This window comes from Vulpes vulpes, chromosome 10 (genome assembly GCF_048418805.1).
Source record: "Vulpes vulpes isolate BD-2025 chromosome 10, VulVul3, whole genome shotgun sequence".
Lineage (NCBI taxonomy): Eukaryota > Metazoa > Chordata > Mammalia > Carnivora > Canidae > Vulpes > Vulpes vulpes.
Window position 1 is genome coordinate 99354896 of NC_132789.1, and position 24595 is coordinate 99379490.

General features: G+C 40.1%; 1 protein-coding gene across 2 annotated transcripts in view; it reads left to right on the top strand.

Annotated features, from left to right (window-relative positions):
- The window catches only part of TLL1 (tolloid like 1), a 195915-nt gene that overhangs the window by 50995 nt on the left and 120325 nt on the right, over positions 1-24595 (top strand). The gene's annotated exons all lie outside the window — the stretch shown is intronic.

Here is a 24595-nt window from a genome sequence, read left to right on the forward strand (position 1 = left end):
TAATTCTCACCCTTCTTCATTTCCATAAGTAATCACTTGGAATATCATGTCTTGCTTTACCCAAACTGCAGTTTGGCTTTACCCAAACTGCAGTTCTGTATATCCATCTTCTTAGTAGGCATTTTTATTTATGTGTTCCACCCATTTTAATAGAAATCAAACAACAAAGTCAAAGATCTCTTCTGTACCAAATCAGCTTCTTTTCACTTTTCTATACTAGGACACTACAATTCCTTTATGCGATCAGGCTTGATATTTTAGTATTACCCCTGCCTATTTAATTGGAAAGTAAAATTATCCTTTTTTTTTTTTTGTAAAAAACCATTTTTTTTGGTTTTTCTCTTTAAAATCATATAATTGTATTCTACATTTTCTTTCCATTGCTGTTGCTTGAATACAATTTGAGTTATTTTTCCCCTTATTACCTTTATTATCCCACTAAGAGATATACATCACACATTTGTATAACTAAAGAAATTTGCTGGGTGTAAATTCCATCAAACTGATGTCAGGAAGTTGAAATTCCTAAGAACTACACAAATAGTTCTCTCTCAATGCTCACAATGCTCACAATGCTCGTTCTCTCTCTCTCCACACACACACACACACACACACGCATGCATGGGTGCACACATGCTAGGCATAAAAATAACCAAAGAGATTGGTAATGAATGATGGACACATTGGTTATATGGGGAGTAGAAACTTATTTCTTAATTTGCTCAAGAAAAGAAGATTTCTCATTAATACGAACATGTATAAAGTAGAAATTGTTTCAAGGAAAATGATGAGATCTTTGCCCTCCTAGATGTTCCTTTCTGTATTATTGTTAGGAAAGATGTGATGTGGATTTGTGACCTTTTATAGATATTATATCAGCTGTTTTATGAAAGAGCAGAGTGCACATGGCCACCTTTGTTATCTGGGTGGTGGGGGTCTTGTAGGGCATTTTTGGGTGGGGCCAGACTTGCTTGCATTTTGTAAGCACTCACCATTTATAGAATTATTTCTTCCTGGTGTTCTATATCCTGCCGCTTGGCTGGAAATGTTATACATTTGCTCAATCCTGTCTCTTAGCATGGCTTATTTTACTATTCTGTATACAGAATAATTCAGAATTTAATATGATTTTGTTATATCAGAGATTCTATGATCACTTTACATCATTTCAATCGGAGAATAAGACATATTTTATGTATCTTCAGAGCTTTGTAATTGGCTCAAGATTATATAAAAGCTATAAGCGGATGCCTTCTTGGTACTTGAAAGACTTTTTTTTCTTTTTGGTGGCTTTTGTTCTACTGTTCTTATTTCTGAACATAAAGCATTTACTAAATAGCACTGTATTATAGTGATGCAGACAAAGATTCTCCTTATTTACTAGTTAATAAAAGAGGGGCTTTGTGAAAAGGTAATTCCTCTGAGGTCCAACAGAACAAAGTGGGCGTGTTCCCGTGATGAGGCAAGAATTAAATTTTGGGAGAAAAGTAGAGGTAAAATGAAAACAAGAAATTGAGTGTAAAGAAAAAGTATACCGGGGGTGAATAAAACAAAAGTGCAAACCATCGTAACATAGCTTAGATTTTGTGAGGAGGGAAAGAGAGAACAAGGCATCTGATGAATAATGAGGCAAAGACATATTTTAATAATTAATTGTTGCTGAAATTGAGTAATTGACCTAACTTAGAATTATACCTTAACAAATCACAAAATGTGTGATTTATAGCCCAATGCCAACCTGAAAATGTATTTAAGTTTAAAGTACATCCCTTTGAAAAAGAACTTAACATTAAGTTAAAAATGGGAAAGAATTGTCCGGACAATACTCCCATGTATGGAGAGTAGATGCTATAACCAAAAGCTAACGATCATTTGCTTGCCTGCCTGCCTTTCTCCCTTCCTTCCCTTTATTTTTTTCTACTTTTTATTTTTTAGATTTTATTTTACTGGATCATAGAACAATATTGTATTCAGGTTCTTTTTCCTGTTACTTTGTTCTCCTTTACTGTCACCTTGACTTTTTTAAGTTTTTGGAATTTTTTCAAAGTTTGAAAGCTCTCAAAGAAAAAATGAAGAAAGAGAGTATTTGTTATTTGAACTGTGTTGTAGCATATGCATTTTCTTTAAGCCACTATACTCCAGGTAGCGTTAGAATCACGGCCGTAGGGTTGGTGCCTTCTGAGTTTAGGTCCTGGCTAGGACGCGGACTAGCCGTGCGGGCCCAGCTACTTCTCTTCGGTTGGCTAAGAAGAGCAAATATTTGCATACGTCCACTGCTCACAACGTCTATGGGTATTATTAACCTGTTTTGCAGATGAGGAAATGGGAGCATAGCAAGACTAAGTAGCTTTCCCCAGATAACCATAAATCATCATTTCTTCATCAGGGCTATCTGTTGATATCTTTTCCAGTTTCATTTCTGGCCGTTTCTCTCCACAAGCCTCATGCTCTCAACCAGCATTGGCATTTGCAGTTGTTGGACGATAATCTGGCCATTTGCGATCTGTGTGGCTTTGTAATGCATTTTCCTGTGAGGCTCTCCTCGCCACCCTCCCTGTTTCTTTTCCTGGCTGGTTCTTCATCCTCCTCCCAACACTCAACTCAAACCCTGGCGTCACTTCTAGCAGCAAGGCTTCCTCCTCTGTCCACCTGTGGCTGAGTTTTAAAAAAATGACGCTGGGCTTCCATGGCACTTGTTGTGTTTTATCTTTTCACTTTGCATTATACTTAGGGCTTTTTTGTCTATGCCCATGACAGACCAAGGCGGAACTTAGGTCCTGTGTTTCTCTTATCAGAATCTAGCTGAGTACCTCTCAGGATAGAGAAGTGATTGAAAGAAGAGTATATATGATTTTTAAATTCCGAGTTGTATAATTTGAGCAAGTTATTTCTTTTAGCTTTTGCTTCTTCAGTTATACAATTGGGTTCAATACCATCATCATCCTAGTAGAATAATTATGAGAATTGAGATAATAGATGTTAAATGTGCGTACATGCCATGGGAAGCCCATACAAGGGAGAGCTGGTTTTGTGATTATTATTAGTGTCCTAGATTATTCACATACATAGGCTCTCTCAGAACACCAAACTATGCAATATGCCTGCTACTGGTCGTAGATCTTTTTTGAACATCATTTATTTTCATTTATTTTCTCTGATACAGTATTTCATTTGATGGTTGGAAAGAGCAGGGGGGAAAAATCTCTGTATTTATCAAGGGTGAATGGGAAATTCAGGTTCCCTTAATGTCTCTTTAAACTTGCAATATTTATCTGTGTACTTTAAATCAAAATTAATGGCACTGCAGGATTAATTCCATTATTTACTTACCATACTCAGCATAGAAGAAAGGATTGCTAGCTCATGCAAGTAGAATAATTGCTGAAATGGAGTTTTCTTCTTTTCAGTCTAATTATTTAACAACTTAAAAACTTATTTTCAAAACCATAAATTCTAAGCTTTCATACAAAGAAGCAAAACGTTAATTTTCGTAGAAATCTCCTTGACTGAAAAAGAACCCTTACTTTATTAGTTGTATATACTCCATACTGTCAGTTTTATTTATGCTTTTAGAAATCTTCTTAGAGAGCTTTGGAGTTCCAGATTTTAAAAGATCATAAGCTCTTCTCTCTTGGTAGTGTTTTCCACTTTTTGTTTCTTTTGGATATTCTTAATATGATTTTTCTTAAGAATAGATTAAATTTATGTAATCGAGTAAGCTTTCTTTAAAAGAAAACTGCTTATCTCCTTAAAATTGAACCTTTAAAATACTCATGCCAGGAAGTATTAAGTAAACCATGAATCTGAGTTCTAGCTGTGGTTATTTGGAAATTGTTTCCTATAGTCCTCCTAAGCCACATGTACTCTTTGGAAAATGTGAAGCAAAATACTCATTACTGACCTCATCACTTAAAGCCATAGTAAGGCAACATCATGAAAAAGAAAATGCAAGCACTATGTAAATAAAGCTGCTAAAGTAGATTGGAGTTATTTTTCATTTCTGACTTTTTGTTCTGTATTTTATTGGAATTGAATATTTATAGTTATTTTTTTATTGCTGCTGCATATGCACAACATGTATTGGCTTCTGCCCATCCTAATACTTTCGGGTTTAGCTATTACACCTTCCTTTTGGGGATTGACCTCTGTCTGCTTGTGCGTAAATATTTTTAGTAGCTTCAAATTCTTGTTTCAGTCTTTATGGACTCAGCTATTGGAGCATAAGCAGTCTTTTGATATAACTTCATAATAAAAGGATAAAGTGCCCCTTCGGAGGACATTCAGTGTTTGGAGATGCTCTTACTATTGGTGATCTCACCAGTTGATGGGAGGCTGTATCACAGGGGGAGATGTTTTAAAGTGCACTACATTAAACCGACCTCTGTACATCAAATTTTGTCACTCTGTTGCTTAAACAACTCCAAAAGCTGTCCAGTGTACTTAGAAAAATCCAAATTCCACAGCTGTTCTCTTAAGACCCTGTCTGACGCGGCCTTCAACTGCTCTCCAACTTTATTGCAGGCCCTGGTCTTCTCACTGTAAGTGCTTACGTCTCCATGGTCGTATTTCATTTCTAGCATAGAACCCCTCCCTGGACTCAGGGGCTTGCATGCACTTTTCTTTTTGCTTTGAATTCTCATGGTTCATTTACTTAGTTGACTCGTTTTCATCACGCAGGCCTCAATTTAAATATTACCTTCTCAGAGAGGCCTTCTCCATCAACCCGGAGTTACTCCTTCCCCCTTGTTATCTGACAGGCTATTATTTATTACTTGGTTATATCTATGTTGTGTGTTATGTCTGTGTTTCATCTTATTGTCTTTGCTACCATAAGTAGTAGACCTTGAAGATCTGCAATTTATATTACCTAACAAGAGCATCTGCATCTAACACTTTGACTAACAGTGACTAACTCTGCATCTAACACTCAACAGTATATGAGAGATTAACAATGAGTGCTTAAGAATATATTTCTTCACACACAGGGAGCAAGTTTTGCAAAGTTCCCGAGGCAGGAAGGAGCTCAGTGTGTTCCTCTGTGCTCCAGTGTGGCTGGAGCATCACGGATGGCACGGTAATGACATGAGCTGAGCTTGCAGGGCTTATCAGGGACTGGAAGGCCGTTTTAGCACAATTAGATTTATTCCACGGTATAAGGAGAAATCCTTGTAAGGTTTTAAGTAGGGACGAAATGGTGTGTATGTCAAGGGATTCAGATTCACTGCCCTTGGAGACAGGACTGGATGTGGGAAGGTGAGCAGGGAAGGCCCACGTGGAGGCTTGTGGAGCACCTAGGGGAGAAGATGGGCCTTGGGATGCCAGTGGTAGTAGTAGAGTGGGGAGAAACAAAGATAGAAATTAAGACAAGACAGTCATGGTGCCGCTTTGTAGATGTGTAGTTCTGGGATCAGGATCACAAGTTTGGAGTGGGGGATTAAAAAGATGTTAGATGCGCTGTTGTGAAAAGACCTGAGATCCAAGTAAAGGTGCCAACTAGTGGATATAGGAGTTTCAAACTCAGAGAAGAGGTTGTAACTAAAGGAAATGAATTTGGCAATCTTAGCTATGTGATTGTTACTCAAGCACACTGAGCTGGATATAATTCATCAGGAGGTGCTACTGAGAAGGAAGCAAGTCCAGGGAAGAACCTCGAGAAATCTCGACATTCGAGAGGCAGAGTTTTGCAGATCCAGCATATAGGCTCACGAAGAACAGTGGGTGATGCAGGTGGAAAGCTAGAAATGTGGAGTCTGAGAGAAGAGTGAGTGGGCTGCCTCACCTGATGCTACCAGGAGATGGGAATAAACCATCAGAGATATTACTCATGTTGGCAAGACATTAATGTTGGGCAGGCGTTGGTTACAGAGGAGAGCAGGGGCTAAAGGCAGCATGTGAAGACAACTTTGAAAAATTGCTTTAAGGGGTGGTATGAAGGGTGCAGTAGTGCTGGGGACATTGAGATGGGGGAGGACTAGAAAGAATGACGGGTATCGGAGCAAGTCTGTAGGTTGGTGGGAGTCATCTTGTTAGTAGAGGGAATTGTCGGTGACTCAGCAGAGAGCAGAGGAAAACTGTCTAATAGGGCTTTCATTGTGACACATAGGACTTCATAATAGAGGGATAAATGTTACTTATTTATCTAGTTTTGCTTGAAGTGGTAAAATTGTTAATTCTAAGCTGATATTAAAATGATCTAAAGTGTCAGTTCTGTTAAAAGTATTGTAACAACCACTAAAAAAATTATATGAAGTCTATTTAAAGACCATATAAAAATTATAGTTAAAAAGACAAGAGGAAAGTAAAATGGAATCCTAAAAAATACTTAAAGACTGAAAAAGGGCAGGCAAGGAAAATCCAAGGAATACAAATGTGGTGGGCAGATCCTAAAGAACTGCCCGCCTTCACCCAAGATTCCTGCCCACAGGTGTTTCAAGCACTAATCCAGAGGGGACTCTGCGGGTTCAATTCAGGTCACCAAACAGTTGACCTTAAATTAAGGAGGCTACCTGTTGTTCAGGCAACCACATCGGTTCTTGAAAGCCGAAGGCAGAAGAATCAGAAAGATATAGGAGAAGTCAGGGATTTGAAGTGTGAAAACGAGTGAGAACAATTCGACCTGCTATTGCTGGAGGTACAAGGTGAAGAGGAATGCACACGACCCTAAGAAGCTGAAAGCCGACCTCCAGGACTTTGCCCTACAGCCCCAAGAAAATGAACTCTGCCAACGACGTGGGTGAGCATGGGAGCCGATTTTCCCCCAGAACCTCCAGAAAGGCGCGCAGCCCTGCTGACACCTCAGTTTCAGCGTAGTGAGGCGCTAGGCCGAGGAGCCAGCTGAGTTGCACTGTGCCTGGCCCACAGCAACTGTGAGACGAATGGTGTTGTGTTAGGACACAAGATTTGTCATAATTTGTCATGGCAGCAATACAAATTCATATAGGTTTTGGTACCTGGAAGTAGGGGGCTTCTGTTCCAAATACTTAAAGATGTAGAAATGGCTTTGGAATCAGATGGTAGGTGGAGGCTGTAACAATTGTAAGGAATATGGTAGAAAAAACCCACTTAGATTGCCTTGAATGTGGACGTTAAGGATGCTTCTGGTGAGGAAGTAGAAGGGAAGGAGGAACATGTTATTAGAAATGGGAGGGATGGGGAGCAATTCTTTATAGTCACAGAACACTTGGCAAATGGTCCTGCAAGCTCAACATGGCATTTACTTGACAGGTGCAAAGAAGACGTTAAGGGTGCTACTGGGGTAGTAGTCTGCTCAGGCTGCCGTGACGCGGTACCACAGATTGGGTGGCTTAAGCAACAGAAATTTATTTCTCACAGTTCTGGAAGCCGAGAGGTCTAAGCTCAAGATGTCAGTAGGATCGGTTTCATTCCAAGGGCCCTTCTCTTGGCAGGTAGGCAGCTGCCATTTTGCTGTGGGTTCACGTGATGTCTTGATGCTCTTGCAAAGGGGCAAGATCTCTCCTTTCTCTTCTCATGAGGACACTAATTCTATTGGTTGAAGGCCCTACCTCGATGACTTCATTTAACCTTAATTACTTTTTTACTCCAAATACAGCCACACTGAGGGTAGGGTTTAAACATACGGATTTTGGGAGAGGACACAAACACTTACCCACAACAACTGGTTTCTTCTTGCTGCTTGTAACAAAAATGTGAGGAGAGAAAGATAAATTGGGGCAAAGACTATTAAACAAAAAGGAAGAAGGACTTAATGACTTTGGAAGGCCTCAGGTTACCCAGATGGCAAAAGACTGTGAAATTAAGAGATTTATTGTCCCTAAAGGGTGCTCTGGAGAAAAGGTGAAGGGTATGACTCTACAACTCTTTCACGAATCTTAGAAAGATTAAAAGATCAAGTATCCAGGTACATAAAGGGATGTTTGCAGAGATTGAGGGTGTGACTTACAGAGCCCCTCGTTTAAACCAGAGGGCTTCTAGGAATCTGAAGGGTGTTGTCCTTCCACCATCTCAACAGAAGCCAAAATTAGAGAAAAGATTATCTAGGAAGAATTTTAGAGGAGCATCTTGTCTAAGGGTGTGAAACCCTTTGGAATTCACACAAAGCCCATGAGGTTCTTGAGAATTTTAACTGGTGGAAGCACTGCCAATTGGGACAGAAAAGGACAAGAGTATGAGATAAAATAAGGCTGTTTGATCTCCAGAATTCTGCTGGCAGGTGAAACTCCTGATAAAACTACTCAGCTGTAACAGGTGGTACATTTCATAGAAAAACACAGGGTTGAGGGCCCCTGGGTGACTCAGCGGTTGAGCGTCTGCCTTTGGCTCAGGTCGTGACCCCGGGGTCCTGGGATCGAGTCCTATGTCGGGCTCCCTGCAGGGAGCCTGCTTCTCCCTCTGCCTGTATCTCTGCCTCTCTTTCTGTGTCTCTCATGAATAAATAAATAAAATCTTAAGAAAAAGAAAAAGATTGATTAGAGAGCAGAATCAGGGGCCCAAAGACTGGAGCTAGGACCCTAGAAGGCAGAACCAAATGCCAAAGAGGGTTCCTCCCAAGCCTTGAAACCTAATGTATTTTTCCTGCCTGGATATTGAAACTGCTTTGGACCTATGACTGTGCTTTACCTTCTATTTTTCCCCTGGTGGAAGCAGCATGTTTGTAAGGGACAACCTATGCCTGCCTCACAGTTTACTGGAGGTAGATAACATGTGTCTTTAATTTCATGGGTCCGTCGATAGAGAAAGATTGTTCCCAGGAGTTCTATTTAATAGATTACTCGCCCACACTTGATTTAGATGAGAGATTTTGGACTTTTGAACAGATGAGATTTAGATGAGATTTTTATGCTTTGAGTCGAGGCCGTAATGGGATGAAGCTCTTGGGAGGATTGGGAGGGATGGATGTGAATGTGTTTTGCATTTGGGAGGGACCTGAACCTTTGGGGGCCTGAGGACAAATTGTGGTAGATGTAATTCTAACAGTGTTCCTCCAAGATTCTCCTCTTCTGGGTATTTAATCAAGTTACTCCAGGTACTGCTCTGGAGGGACGTTGCAGATAATTAAGATGGGACGAGCTGATCTTAAGACAAGGAAATTATTATCCTGGTTTATCTAGATTGGCTCCACGTGATCACATGAGCCCTGCAAAGCAGAAGGCAGGGTAAGAAGGTAAAGGATTCAGCAAAAGAAGTCAGAGAGATTTGAAATGAGACGAGGACTGAACCTGCTGCTATTGGAGGGCAAGGGGATGAGGAATGCAGGTAACATCAAGGAGCTGAGAGAAGTTTCCAGCCAGCAGCCAGCAAAGAAACAGGACATCATCTCGATAGTTGCAAGGCACTGAATTCATTCAATAAACTGAAAGAGGTGGGAAGCGCTGATTCTTCCCCAGAGCCTTCGTGAAGGAGTGTAGCCCTCCCGATAACTCAGCTTCAGCTCGGTGAAGCTCTAAGCAGAGGAACTATTTGAGCCATATTATGCCTGGGACCTGTGGCCTCTGGAAACTCTGCTATTGTAATAAGTGAGCATTACTTCAGCCCAATGTATTTTTGGTGATTTGCTACAGCAGTGATAGAAAACCAATATGAAAGGAACATGTAGAAGAGCAATTCTAAAATGGCAGCTGTAAACCCAAGTAAGCCAATAATTACATTAAATGTAAATGGTTGACAGCATTAGAAGGCTAAGATGATCAGATTAGCTATAAAAGCAAGGGCCAGCTCTACGTTTTCTTACTAGGAAACTCACTTGAACTATAATATTAGTAGGTTAAAAATAAAAGGATGGAAAAATATGCCACATGAATCTAAGTAGAAATAGAAGCCAGATTGATGATATTGTCAGACTTCAGAACAAGGAAAATTACCAGGGACAAAAAGGAATATTATATAATGATGAAAGGGTCAGCTCACCGATTACATAACAATTTGTGCAGGTCTTTTCTAATAAAGCTTCAAAATGTGTGAATTAAAAACCCAAAGAATGGAAATGAGAGGGACAATTATACTTGGACACTCTAACATTCCCTTCTCTCTAATTGATAAATAGGAAATAAGCAAATAGATACAGAAACCTTGAGCAACAGAGGCAACTTGACCTGACTGACATTTATAGATTATTCTACTTACCAACAGCAGAATACACATTTTTTTTCAAAGGTACATGAAGTATTCACCAAGATAGATCACATTGCGGGTCATAAAATAAACCCTATTAAGTAAAAAAAAAATATTCAAGCTCTATTTTTTGACTATAATGATGTTCACATAGAGATTGATAACAGAAGAATAGATAGAAAAATCTCCAAATATTTGGAAACACAAAATAATATATAATGTAAGTAAATAATCCATGTATCAAAGGATCAAAGAAGAAATATCAAAGGAAATTAGTAAATATTTTGAATTGAAAGAATGTAAATCTTCAACATATCAAAATATTTATAATGTTGCTAAGACAGTTTTTAGGGGGGAATTCATGATGTCAAATTCTTATTATTGCCTTAGGAAAAAAAAAAGTTTTCAAATCAATCACTAGACCTTTGAGGTCTAGAAAAGGAAGACAAAGCAAAAGATAAAGCAAGCAAAAGGAAGGAAATCATCAGGGCAGAAATCTCTTAGGTTGAAAAGAGACAAGCATTAGAGGAAAATCAATGAAGTCAAAAGCTGATTCTTTGGAAAAAAATCGATAAAATTAATAAACATCCAGCCAGATTGACCCAGTGAAAAAGAGGACACACAAATCATAAGCATCAGAAATGAAAGCAGGGATGTACTTACTGATCCCAGAATTATTAAAATGGAAAACTACAAAAAAGCCTCCTATGCACATACATTTGCCAGCGTACCGATTCCTTGGAAAACAAGAGTACCAAAATCCATCCAAGAAGAAATGGTAATCCCAACAGCCTGTGTCTACTAAAGAAATCAAATTCTGGTTAAAATCTTTTCATGAGACAAAACTGCAGCCGCAGGAGAGCTGGAATTTAGGATGAGACCTTGGAGCCGGCCAATGATGGGTGAATCCGGGTTTAGAGGCCGGGCTCGGGACAGGGCCCGGCCGTAGGTTTCTTGCACCAAGGGGAGCCCCAGACTCCGCCTGCTGGCAGAAACGGGGCCACTCCCAGGAGGTCTGTCATGGTCATGTGGGCCACCGGCCAGTTAAGAGCAGCTCCAGTAGGTCTATTCAAGAAGGTCTGGGTGGTCCATGGGGAACAGGGGGAGTCTCAAGAGGACACGTCTGGTCAAAGGGGAAGGGCTAGTGATGAGCATTTCCCTAGGGAGGCGGTGGGTGTGCGGAGAAGAGTTTTGGCTCGACTGTGCCTGAGTGCGTGGCTCCCTCGTTCTGTGGCCAAGGAATCCTCTGGTGGCTCGGGGCGCCCTTTAGCTCCCTGCTCAGCCCTGTGCCCTGGAGGGGAGTGGGCTCCCCTCGGTGACCATGCACCGCGCTGTGCTCCAGGCAAGGTTTGACTCCATCACAGTCACGCGTCCCTTTCTACCAAGTCAACCTACTTTCCGTTGCTTGTGCATTTTCCTTCTCTTTAGGGCTGTGCTGTGGGTACAGAAGAGCTCAGGGCTGGGACCCGCACATCCACCGCGTCGCGCACTTTCCTAGTGTGGTGCCTATCTCCACGCTTGTGCTCTAAACCTGAACAACCCTCTCGTGTATTTGTGGCCAGGCAGCTCTGAACAGGTAGCAATAAAAAGGCTTGTTTTTTGCAGTTACAAATGGGACCTAGAGTAAAATACCTCTCGTATGATTGAAGATCAAGTTTCCCGCTCATTAAATTACTCTAACGTACTCTGCAATTTTGGCCATGTCGAGGAAGACGTGAAAGGATTCTCTTAGATATGAACAATATTCCAGGTTATACTGAATTTCTATCATATTTCATAGTTACTTTGTCAGTATTGCTGGCCTCTTAAAACTATGAAATCTTATGGCTAGGCATGACTTCACATTTTTATACGATCTCAAGAACGCATTCAGATCATTTAAGTGATTAAACTATACTCTAATTCTGAAGAAAACTCGCTTGGGCCTAAGTTCTAAGTTGTGAATGTCTTCAATATTGTTAACAGTGATTTGCATGGTGAGGAAGTAAGGTAGGGAGACCATGGGCAAGGGATTAAAAGTCTGAATTTTAGACATGGTTCATCACTTTGTGACCTGGGACCCCTCGCTCAGCAATTGCTTTTGCATCTTATAGATTTCTTAGGAAAATTGATGAGAATGGTTGGATTGAAGCATTTGAAATACAAGTAAATAAAGAAATGAAGGCTTACTGCCCCAGGATGTTGAATGCTTTCTAAGGACATTTCTAAGGTTATGGTTTTCATGATTCTACTGTATTAATAGTCGATGGAAGACACAATAGAATCGACTCTCTGCCAAAATACCTCTGTTCATTCCCTACAACTCATATGAGTGGGAGAAAAAAAAAATCAATATTTTCCAACGGTCAATAGATTCAGTAATTTAAAGAAGAGATGACCTTGTTTTTGTCTTCCAAGTTATAGTGGACACGGTGTCCCCCCCTAAAGAGCCAAAATGAACTTAAAAAAGAAAAAGGAAACCTATGATACAGATTTCATTGCTGACGTATTTGTTTAATTTGCAACTTTCTCATTTATGTTTAATTAATTCTAATGCTTGTAGATTCAGTTTTTCCCCCAGATCTTTCAAACAGGCATAACACGTCTAACGTAAAGCGATGATGCAGGTCAGGATAAGATGTGAAGAGCAGTTGTCTTGTCAGGGCATCCTAATATAGGTATTGGGTTTGACATCATGATTATGAGCGTCACGGTGAAAGGACGTGTGACTTCAACATTTTGACAGTAGACCATGGCTTTGGGAAATAGAGGGTCAGATGATCCGTGGGGGAGGCCGGTCCTAGGGGGTGTGTACAGTATGTGTCCTTTGATATTTATTGTCATTGCTCAGGTTCCCACCCAACCTGCAGTTTGCAGGGCCCGTGAAGCACTTGCTGCCAGATGGACAGCTTGTGCTTCTCGCATGCTTTGGCTCCCCCAAGCTTCGCTGCTCCATCTGGAGTCTGGTTACGTGTGCCAGGGCTGCAGCCCTGGGAGCCGCTTCTACCTGCCTCTCCACGGCTGTGTTCTCTCCACGGAGCATCTATTTTTATATCACCTCCTGCTGTAGCGCCCAGCTGGTTTTGTTGTTGTTGCTTTCCATTTGCAGCAATATTAACTACAATGGTATTTATTCTCATAAAAAACACCTTCAAGATAGGTCATTCATTTGCTCTTTGTCATATATATATATTATATATATGTCATCTATATATATATATATATTTTTTTTTTTTTTTTTTTGCACAAATGCAGAGTGAATTTCACTCAGTTTAGTCAAGGACGCGACGCCGCTTAAGCACTTCTCTTTATTTAACGGTAGGTCATAATTTCCCTTCAATCTCTTTTTCACTTCATGAGGAAATAGTTGTTTCTGACTTGGAACGTGAGCACTTGCCTTCTACAATCAAAATACATTTCGCTGGAGAATCACTGTGCGGTTCTAGACCTAAGAGGAGCTCCTGTGTCAAAAATCTCTTGTAATAAACTTACAGTATTTCCTCGTGTCTCTGCTTTCCTTGATTTTATTCAAACACAGGTGCTCCCCTAATTTATGTATTTCAAATTTTACTCTGGTGGCTACAATTCTTAATTTTTTTTTTTTTTTTTTTTTTTACAATTCTTAATTTGAATACTATCTTACGGTTTTTACTTTCAAACTCGAGACTTATTTTTGTTATATCTTATTTGGGATCTTTATTCCTAGAACTCCTCTAATAATAATTGTTGGCTTCTTTCCAATATTCGCTAATTGGATTTGTGTAAGAATGTTGCAAAGGACCACACAACGTTACCCGATAGCAACGGGGGTGCCAAGAGATGTGGGGAGAAGAGAGTTCTAAGAATATCTCGGTAAGATTGACTGTAGCTGTTTTGTTGAAATACTCAGAACACCTGGACGTTTGAGAGAACCGAAAGGGCTAAATGAAAGGAAGCAAGTGGGCTCCCCAAAAGGAAGATTTCTGTAAAGATCTGGAAAATACTGGTGGACTCATAAGAAGACAAATGGCACAAATCGTGACCGCCAGCTTAGTAATAGCGTGGTGGAGGGTCGAGGCACGACCAGCCAAGCACCATGTTCGGGTGGGAGAGCAAAAGAAAGCAGGCAGTGGGACGTGCTGGGTTTTTAAGATTCAAATGCAAAGGCCCTTAAATGAGCGCACATTGGGATTACCTTCTTCTCATGATGGTCATCACTATGTTATATGTGTCGTATATTGTATTTTCTTTGTTTGTGAGGGTAAGTCGGAGAAATGACGTTTTCCTTACAGCTCAGGGAAGGTTGCACGTTGACTCTGTGATTTTAGGATTTTTATAGTGAGGATCGAAGAAAATAAACAAGAAAGGGTGATCCAGGTGAAGGGGGGGAAGGTGTACTATCAGCAGAGGGCTGGAAGGACCTCTGTCCATAACGGATCATAAGCTGTGAGGAGGAAGGGTGACACCTTCCTAGGTGAGAGTCTCTGTCTATACCTGAGGATGGGGCTCCAGGGCGATGGCTCTGAGGCGTACAGAGTCGCAGCAGCTGTGCGTTCAGTATGAAAACAGGTGAAATGGGAAGGTGCGGTTGGGAGAAATGTAAGAGATCCCAGGCCGGCGGAACAACACCAAAAATGCCACCAGTTACCGAAATAACGCGCGTTAAGAGATGTCTTTGCTAGTGTTCTGTGGTCGTTAACACCTAATGAGAAATTCCTGCCGGCCCCTGTGCCAGGACCTAGAGACTTTAAACTAAATAGGGCGAAGTCTCATTAAAATTTTGCAGCCTGGCGGGGAGACATATTGTAGCATCATACATTGAAAGGAATGAACTGCAAAAATAAATACAAATAAAATAATAAAATAAAATGAATGAAATGCTATAAAAGAAAGATATCAGAAGAGTAGTCGGAGTTAAATGTTCAGGCTCTGGAGTCCGACTGGCTGGGTATGAGCCTGGCGATTTGCGGGATGAATTTCTTTAAGTTCAGTTTTTTTTTTTAAATCAGCTTTTTAAAATCTGAGGAGGATACGGGCCTACTTTGAAAGTCATCGTCTACCAGTGCCTGAACCGTACGTACTGCCTTGAGTGCCTGTTACGTGCTAATGCTTTAGGTATGAGAATAATTACGAATAAAATGTTGTGAGAACAACACTGGATTTGTAGGCTACAGGGCAGCAAAATGTCTACGTGTGTGTGTGTGTGTGTTTGGGGGTCGTGTGTGTTTGCACCCAAGAGCTCAGTCTTCATAAGTTGTCACACAGAGTCAGGCCCTCGTTCTGGCTCCAATGCTGATTAGTCCCGACTGTTCGCCGAGTCTCTCTTTCGTCCCTTTATATGTTGTCATTCCTACCTCCGTGGGTTGCGGTGCGGGTATTTCAAAGGCTCTCTAAACGTTCTGTCAAATATAAATGGATCCATCCATCTCAATCACCCCTTGCGTAATTTGGGGCACTTCTATTTTTCGTTTTTAATGTGTGAAAACTATGCTGATTGTTATTACCTGGTGGCTTATGTCCAAGACTTTTAGGTTCCTAAAATTAGGTTTTTACTCTGTCCATGACTTTGTTCTGTGTCCAATCAGAGTAACCAAAATCTAAATACAGACGTATCCTGGACTCAAAAAGACTTAATACTCTTTCTTTGTAGAAGTATTCGGGTAAGTTTTGATGAAATTGTGTTTACTTTTAAGAGAGCCTACATGTTAAAACTCCTTTTTTTTAAAAATTATTTATTTATTTATGTTAGTCACAGAGAGAGAGAGAGACAGAGAGAGGCAGAGACACAGGCAGAGGGAGAAGCAGGCTCCATGCACCAGGAGCCCGACGTGGGACTCGATCCCAGGTCTCCAGGATCGCGCCCTGGGCCAAAGGCAGGCGCCAAACCGCTGCGCCACCCAGGGATCCCTTAAAACTCCTTTACTAAAGATTTTATCGATACCCGTTTACTCTGAAAAAAAAAAAATTCCCCATTTACTCTGAAGTCAGATTTAGGGCTTTTTCAACCCTGAACGAGTAGAGCTTTGAATCAAAGTAAATGAAGAACTCCAACACGCGACACAAATCTGTGTCATAAAACCCTACGTTAAGTGGGCACTTTATTTCTTGGGATTTTTACCAAAGCCTTCTTGGTAGAGCTCTTAAATAAGTTTACTTATTAGCTTTGAATCTAAGAACTAGAAGAGGACTGAGCTGAGCTTTTGGAAGTGAGTATGCAGAGAGCTGGGGAAGTGGCCCCGTAGAGCCGGAGGAGGACAGATGTGTATTCCTGCAGTCTCTCCGATAGCCCGTGTTCGTAGTGTCCACTTTGGGTCACCGACCAAGAATGTCAGCAATGCACTTTCCATGGAGCGAGGCACATGTGTGTTAGGCTTAATTGTGTTGCCATCTAAAAATTTGAGGTGAATGATCACTTACCTGGAATACCAAGAAGCGTTGCGGTAATTCGAGCGGCAGCAGGAAGGATGTGCATTTAAGCTTCGAAGGCAGGAGGGTGGGGGGGGAGGGAGTCACAGCTTGAATGGAGGCAAACAGCAGAACGAAGCCTGTGGTCCTGGGACGATGAGAAGGCTGACAAGTGGAGCGAACGATGAAGCCAGACACAGAGGTGGGGGGCCCCCACGCTTAGGGCTTATCCACAAGCATCATCCTTGGAGCTGAAGGGCAGACTTCTGGTCCAATCTGGAGACAGTATATTTCCACGCATTGAAGTTCGAGGCCAGGTATCAACACTTTTTCTAGGTCCTTGCTAATTCTAATGGGTTTAGTCCGAAGGTCACGCTTTGAGACATGGTACCAAAGAATATGAAGCCATTTGCTGAAGGCCCATGTCGTGTAGAAAGGTAACGCTAGAAGCGTTCCAGAGCGATGGATCAGATGGAGTGGCCTGCGGAGGCCAGGAAGACGGCCACTGACCGTCAGTTCACGTTTGTGATGAGAGCCTGGCCTGGCCTGTGACAGAAACAGTAGAGGAGATGGAGAGGCTCTGTGCAGATGGCCGAGTCAACCGAATGGGACGACCCACACTATTAAATATGGGGTAGGGGGCATCCCTCGGTGGCCCAGCGGTCTAGCGCCTGCCTTTGACCCAGGGCGTGATCCTGGAGCCCCGGGATCGAGTCCCACGTCGGGTTCCCTGCATGGAGCCTGCTTCCCCCTCTGCTGTGTCTCTGCCCCTTTCTCTCTCCCTGTGTCTCTCATGAATAAATAAATAAAATCTTAAAAAAAAATAAATATGGGGTAGAGAAGAGGGAGCTTATATACTAAGGTATCACTGGAAGGGAACACAATTTTAAAGGCAATGGATAGAATTTATATTGGGCTCATTCATCCTTTATCCGATGACAATTAGTCTGGTTTCTGTTTAACGTTTACTCATGAGTTAATACAACATTCTAGTTTCTATTTAAGGTGTATTCATGAGTTAATATGACATAAAGGGCCTGGGTTTGAATTTCATCCCCTGCTAAAATTCACTTGAGACCAGTTTGCGTACCTCACTGAGCTTCAGCGTTCCTATCCGTGAAAGGGCTGGGCCAGCCTCACAGAATTAGGATGAGCATCAAGTGTGTGCATCGCACTTTTTGCATCCTTTGTCTGAGTTCTAGACACCGACGAGAAGTGAGCCACGATGCTTTGTCCTTGGTCTCAGAATCCTGTTTGCAGAGCAAGAATTTTAATGTATTTGTGCTTAGTGTCTTCTCTTCCACAACATGGAACTTCTCAACAAGAAGCACGTATCTAAGTTTCTGAGGTTATGTTGAAAGAATATTGTTATTAGGAGCCATAGTATGTAACATCCGATCCGGACTCACGCATTTCTAACAGGAAGCAAACTGCGGCTTGTAGGCCAGAGCATCGCTAATACACCTTTTCTGCCCCCAGCGCCAATTCTGAATCCTTACCTTGGGTTGCTAATTTGCTAGTTTTCTGCACCAGAGCATAGACCAAGCTAATGAATAGCTAAAAACACTGCTTTTTCACTGCTCTTTGGAAATGAGGTTATCATTTTCAGGCTCAGTTCTTACTTTTTGGGGCTCTATGTTAGAGGATCATTATTTGCTAAATAGATGTATTAAATACATGTTTAATTAAATGTATCTGAAGGTATCAGCTTTCCCAGAGAAAAGCTAAATGAATTTAACATTTATGGCTTAAAAAAGGGGAGATGATAGGTTTTGTCTTGCCAATATTTTTTTTTTTTAAGAAAAAAAGATTCAAATTGAAATGTATGCTACGAACATGTCATTTTTTTTCAAACCTTGAGATCGGAATTGTTATAATAGTTCATCTCTTGAATTAAAAGCAAGCTTCTCCCTTTGTGTGACCATAGCGATAGTTATGATGAGCTGCATAGGGAACTTGGGTCAAAGGCATGTTGATTGTGGTTTTGGAGAGCTGTTTTCATTGCCGCCTGGGTGGTGCAGAGAAAGGATATAAATGTGTACGTGTTAAGCCTTGGAGAACCTGGGAGTGTTTTGAGCTTGGCAAAATTGAATTTCACATTGAGATGTTTTGTTTAGCAAAATTCAAAACATACTTGGAAGGTTGCTTTCTCCCTTAGGTTTATACGTCTGGGTGTTTTAAGTAATATGTTAATTTCTGTTCCACTTCCATTATTTTATGAGAGATTTCTGATAACCATGGGACCTTCTTCTTTGAACCTGGAAATATTGCCTTGCCAACACTCAACTGTACTCCAGTACCGGAAGCTTGAGTTCAGTTTGAAAATTGTAATCGGTACCTTGATGGTTGGCCAAATATCATCAGTCATTCCCAGTGTGTTTGTACTTAATTATATGGAAATGCTTAACCAGTTTATCTTATCATCGCATATGTCATCTTACCTTTATTATTGTGCTTCAGTGGACGTGCATTTAGAAGGAGTTCAGAACCCTAACCCTATAAGCATCAAGACTGTCCATAACTTTTATTTGGTAGAGTTGGCGTGTGTAACATTGTAAGAATTTGCATCTACACACATTTAAAAAATGCCATGTATATGTTGCGTGTATTCAGAGAGCCTCCAGATTCAACAATTCCAGCTCCAAGCCACGTTATGAGAAAAATATTATGGAAAATGTCCTCAAATGGATAGAAGTTATGATAGCAGAGAGTGTCATAAAGTTGTGGGTTTTTTTTTGTTGTTATTGTTTTGCAGATGACCTAACAGAAATTACTTGGTGTCTGCTTTTCTCTTCCTTTCATGAATGTGTGGCATTCTTGATGTCATGAAAATAAACTATAGAGCACAAGTTCAGAATTATTAATCAGTGAATCTAGGAGGACTTTTTCATATTAAAATGTTGAAAACATTAACTGATCCTTTGAAGAATCTTGTTTTGTATATTTTATTATCACTAGGGCACATTCTTATCATATAAAGTTTATGAGAAGTTGTTATTCCTAGCTAGAGTTTTACTCTGTGTAATGTTGTATGTATAATTTCACAGGAATCTACAGTTCCCACACAAATTTTCATCCTGTGTAACTCCAAGGGAATTCATTAACTTAAATACACAAGCTCGGAAAGATTCTGAGTGTCTCATTACTTCATAAGATGTAAACATTAAAGTTTTAATGAGTGTTCTGAGGCCAAAGAAGACCACCTTTTTGGAATAAAAAATAAAATAAAAGAAATTAGTGCCTGCTTTTAAACCCATTAATGTTTATGATTAATCAGATAATTTTTTATATTTATTCACTACTTTTGTGCTTAGAGATGCTCTATGCTCGAAGTGAAATATTCTAAAAATATGGTAAATATCACTGCTTCCTTAGGGATCCTTCCTTTCTGTGATTTCTAAGTGTACAAATGAAGGAACAAAAATATACAGATTCACGATGGTTTTGGAAATGGTCCAATGGAAATCCACTACTGTCGGTTCTCCAGAAACAGAGATGTGACTACATACGGTGTTCTTAAGCAGGTGACTTCTCAGAGACATTTAAAGTATACTAGAGAATACTACTTTTCATTCTCAATCTTTCTTTTCTCCTGGTAAGTGAAGGCTGTAGGAGGACATTTGGTCTAAGCCTTTTTTTCTTCATAGGAGGCACGAGAACATCAGCATTTAAAGTAGACATTATTCTTTTGACCATATATGAGTGGAAGCTAAGAATATCTATTTACCTTTGTTTTTTTTTGTTTGTTTGTTTGTTTTTTTGTTTTGTTTTGTTTTTTTTGTTTCTTTCTGATTCAAATGGACTATTCTGGAGTATGCTTCTTGGAAGTGAGATTAACACATTATTTAAGTGAGTATAATTACTCTGTTTTGAAGAATATATAATATAGAACATTGAATTGGTTCACTGGTGATTCAGTAACTGTCATATGTGACAGAAATTGAATTCCATGAGTGCTTTTTTTCCTCTCCAAGGTCTCACCCTATGAGTTGTCAGTATTAGGTTGTCCTTGGCTAGTGCAGATGGATTTTTCTGTTGGTGTCACCCATACCCACATCCTAAGGGTGCTAAGCCACTGCTCCTATACCCTTTTGAGGCCATGGCTGCTGCATTTACAATCGGAATTGGTCAAGAAAGTGTTATGTATTGGTCAAGAATGTATCATAAGTCTTGACACTTATGGTTAAGAAGTGTAATCCAAGAGGATTACCTTCTGCCAAACATCTTCCTCCATTCCCAGGTGTACAGCAGCAGTCCCAATTCCTCATGATCAAGGTCAGTTACCTAGTCAGGATGGTGACACCTTATCTTACCTGCTTGTAAGATACCCTTGTACCCTTTTTGAACACTTGGCACAAAAAGCTGAAAGTACTCAAGTAGTAGTCATAGTTTAAAGTTCAGTTGTCTTGCCATTTGGCAGAAAAGCTCCTTCCTTTGTTTTGTGAACCAGGATATCTCAATGCTCAGAGTCCTGAGCTGTGGGGATGTGGACCACTGAGGGTGATGGTAATAGGGCCATTTCTGTTTCTCTCTTGGCTGTGCGTGTGTGTGTGTGATGCTGGCCCACACTCAGCTGTTAAGAATTTGTTAATTTTACATGTTTTCTTATTATTCAGTTTTAAGGGCTATGTCTCCCTTTCATGCTCTGTTTCCAACAGTCCTCAAGATGTCTGTGTACGGTTATCTAATGAAATAGCTATAGGCCTCTGTGGAAGGACTGGAGAATCATTAGCATATATTTTGTATCGCATTAAAGAGTTATTTCTGTTGGAGCCCTAATTCCTTCTTCCATATCTGGGTTCCAGGTCTGAAAACTGGCTTATATCTTGAAACTCAAGATCGATCTATCTATCTATCTATCTATCTATCTATCTATCTATCTATCATCTATCTATCTATTTTTTTAGGGGGGGGGTAAGCAGTCTTAATCTTCTAATCATCCAGCTTCCATATTTTTTTGATGAAATAATACCCTTTGTTGGCAGTCCATCTATTTTGCCCCTTGGATCCCATGTTCTGTGGCCTGTATCATAACCCTCTCAGGGCCAGGGTTCCTGCATGAGACTACAGCCTTGCCATGCATTACGATAATTGCCTCCACCCGGCTGGTGGTAATGGAGTGTTGTCCTATGATCTCTGTTTTTCATTTGTTTGTCTGAGATTCCATCCTCTCTGTTGTTGTCAGTGAACCCAGCTCTGTAACATCATCGTCTGCCATCAGTCTTGGCTTTTAGAAGACTATCACTTAGTGATGCTAGTTTTTCTTTCATCAGTGTGTTCCTAATTAGCCTTGGTAAATGGTGAATCTTCAGGGCCTTTCTACATAGTCTAGTCATCTGGTGAGTTTTCTGGCTGAGTATTATACGTCCGTTCAAGCATGGTTACTTCTCAGAGCCTTTCAATCCGTCTGACATGACCGTTCTGGCATTTCTCTTACTTATGGTGGTTTCTTGCTTTATCCCAATAGCACATTTGCATGCTCCTATGTAATTTTATGTCCATCCCTTAGATTGAATCCTTGAGTGATTTCTGAGCTCCTCCAAGTACAAGTTGGATACAATCCTTGCCTGGCTTGGGCCCAGCTCATCCTGGTCAGGTTATATTTTGATTTAACCCTAGTTATTGGTTTAGCAGCCAGAAAGGGAAGTGAAGGTAGATCTTGAGTAGTGCATGTTGCTTTCAGGGTAGGGTCACTGCATCGTATTTATTTATTTATTTATTTATTTATTTATTTATTTATTTATTTCATCATCTTTAAATAAAGGAAGAACACTGGTCCTTAATAAGATGGAGTGGGCCACTTCTTCAGGCTTAAAAGTTTCAGAGGAATCTTGAGGATCACAGTTTTCAGGTGACTCAACTCATATTCTTCATCCCATGTGTCAGTACCATTATTTCCGAAGTACGACCTAACTATGGTGTAGCTGACCTGCTGAGCTTGGGAGGATAGCCCTTCTTTAAGGTTCTATAACTCTTAAGATTTGGCTTTGGACTTTGGACCTTATTTTTAATTTTATCTTCTATCAGGCTGTAGAGGATGAGAGCTGATGCTGTGATGACCCATCAGAGTCCCAAGTTAATTTGAGGTGACTATACTCTTAAAGCTCACTGGATGCTGGCTACCTATATGAAGTGGGCTTGACTATGAATTTTGCAGCTTTTCAGCCAAGAGGCTGAATAGCTGAAGTCTCAGTCAAAACCTTTCCAGCATCTGGGAATCAATTCTTCAAATAAAAGGTGGGATTTGGGCAGCTCATCAAAGAATCAGTTCTTCAAATAAGAGGTGGGATTTGGGCAGCTCATCAAAGCATCCTCTAACTACCATAGAAAAGACTCTCGTGGTGGTATCTCTCTCCATATTTATAGGGGCGATGCAGATAGGGAATATCTAGATTACAAGATGCAATAAATCTATTGGAGCCAATGGAAATATCCAACATATCTGATGAATAGGAGATACAAATATAAAAACTATTGTCTTATATGCAAATAACACCTAGAAAATATTTAAGATGTTAGTATTTATTATAGCAACAAAATATGAAAGTTTACCTAGAAATAATTTCAACAAGGTGTGTCTAAGACCTTTATGAAGAAAAAGTTACAGCTTTATGTGAAGACGTAAATAAAACCAAAATAAGTTGTAATAGGGTTATGAGTGTGAAAATTAAATATCTTTAAAGTGAAAACTTTTGTGGGGCACCTGGGTGGCTCCAGTCATGATCCCGGGGTCCTGGGATCAAGCTCCACATTGGGCTCCCTGCCTGGGAGGAAGCCTGCTTCTTCCTCTCCCTCTGCCATCACCCCCCCGGCCTCGACTTGTGCTCTCTGACTCTCTCTCTCTGTCAAATAAGTAAATAAAATCTTTTAAAAAAGAGAAAACTTTTTCTATATTAATTTATGGAATCAATGCAATTCTAATCTATACTTCAAAAGGATTTTTCTTGTAGCTTGACTATCTGCTTTTGAGATTCACATGGAAAATCCTGTTTCTGAGAAGAGCTGAGAACATTTTGAAGACTTAGGGGAGTCCTCCTACTCGATAAAAAGACTCACCGTAAAGAGTGTTATCGATACAATACGGTATTAAAGCCTGATAGATTAGTGAAACAGAATTGAAGACCTAGATGTACGACATACTTATGACAGAGGGGGCATTGCAGGTATTTGGAGAAAGGATGGGCTGGGTCACTTTGAATTATTGCAAGGAAGAGTAAAAATAGATAAAACTGTCAGAACTAGTCCCATCACCCTAGCAACTGTGCACAGTATGAGTCTCACCAGTTCTGTACCTTTAGCTCTGACTGTGCCGAGTACCTCTGAATGACAGTCCATCATTACAATTGGCTGCACACTTAAATTACTTTCTCTTTATCCTCCCAGACTGTGGCTCTAATAGTCATTCATCTGCTACTTCGGAACAGGCCACTAATGAAATTCAAGAAAAAAAGTGGATTTTAAACTTTCGTTTTTAAACATATTAGTCCTTTTGGAGAGTTTCTTTAAGACCTTTTTAAAATTCCTTTCTTCTTATTTTAGACACTGTTTCACTGTTTTATAGTCCTCCAACAACTTTAAAAGTGAATTAATATATAGGTTTCTTTTTTTATGCCACTGGATTATTTTGCTCAATATTGAAGATACAATTTTTGTTCATGGTATGCATTTAGCAGTTTTTTTTAAACTTACGACTTACTCTCTTTTTAAAATTATATAATCAATAATACTCCAGAAAGATTGGGGATTTAATGGCAAGATCCTAGTTCTATCTATTAGTTAAATTTGTGCTAGTTCTAAATATTTAAATCTTAAAATGACATAATTAGGGACAGTGGTTTCCTGGCATTTATAAAGATTTTATTTGCTAGATATGCATGGATTTCTGTTTGTATTTCAACATCCATTTTCCTTTACTTTATTATCTCGAACAAGGCTTGAAACATTATAGGCAGATTACTCAGTAATATTAATATTGCAACTAGGTAAGCAGAGTCTTATTTATCCTTTCCCATATGCAAGTCATGATTAACTCCATTTCATTTAGTAAATGCTTCCATTTTTCAATAAAGTGTATTATCTCCATATGTCAGTGCAGGTAACATCCTTATTTCTGCAAATCTGAAAAGAAAGGAACCATCTATTC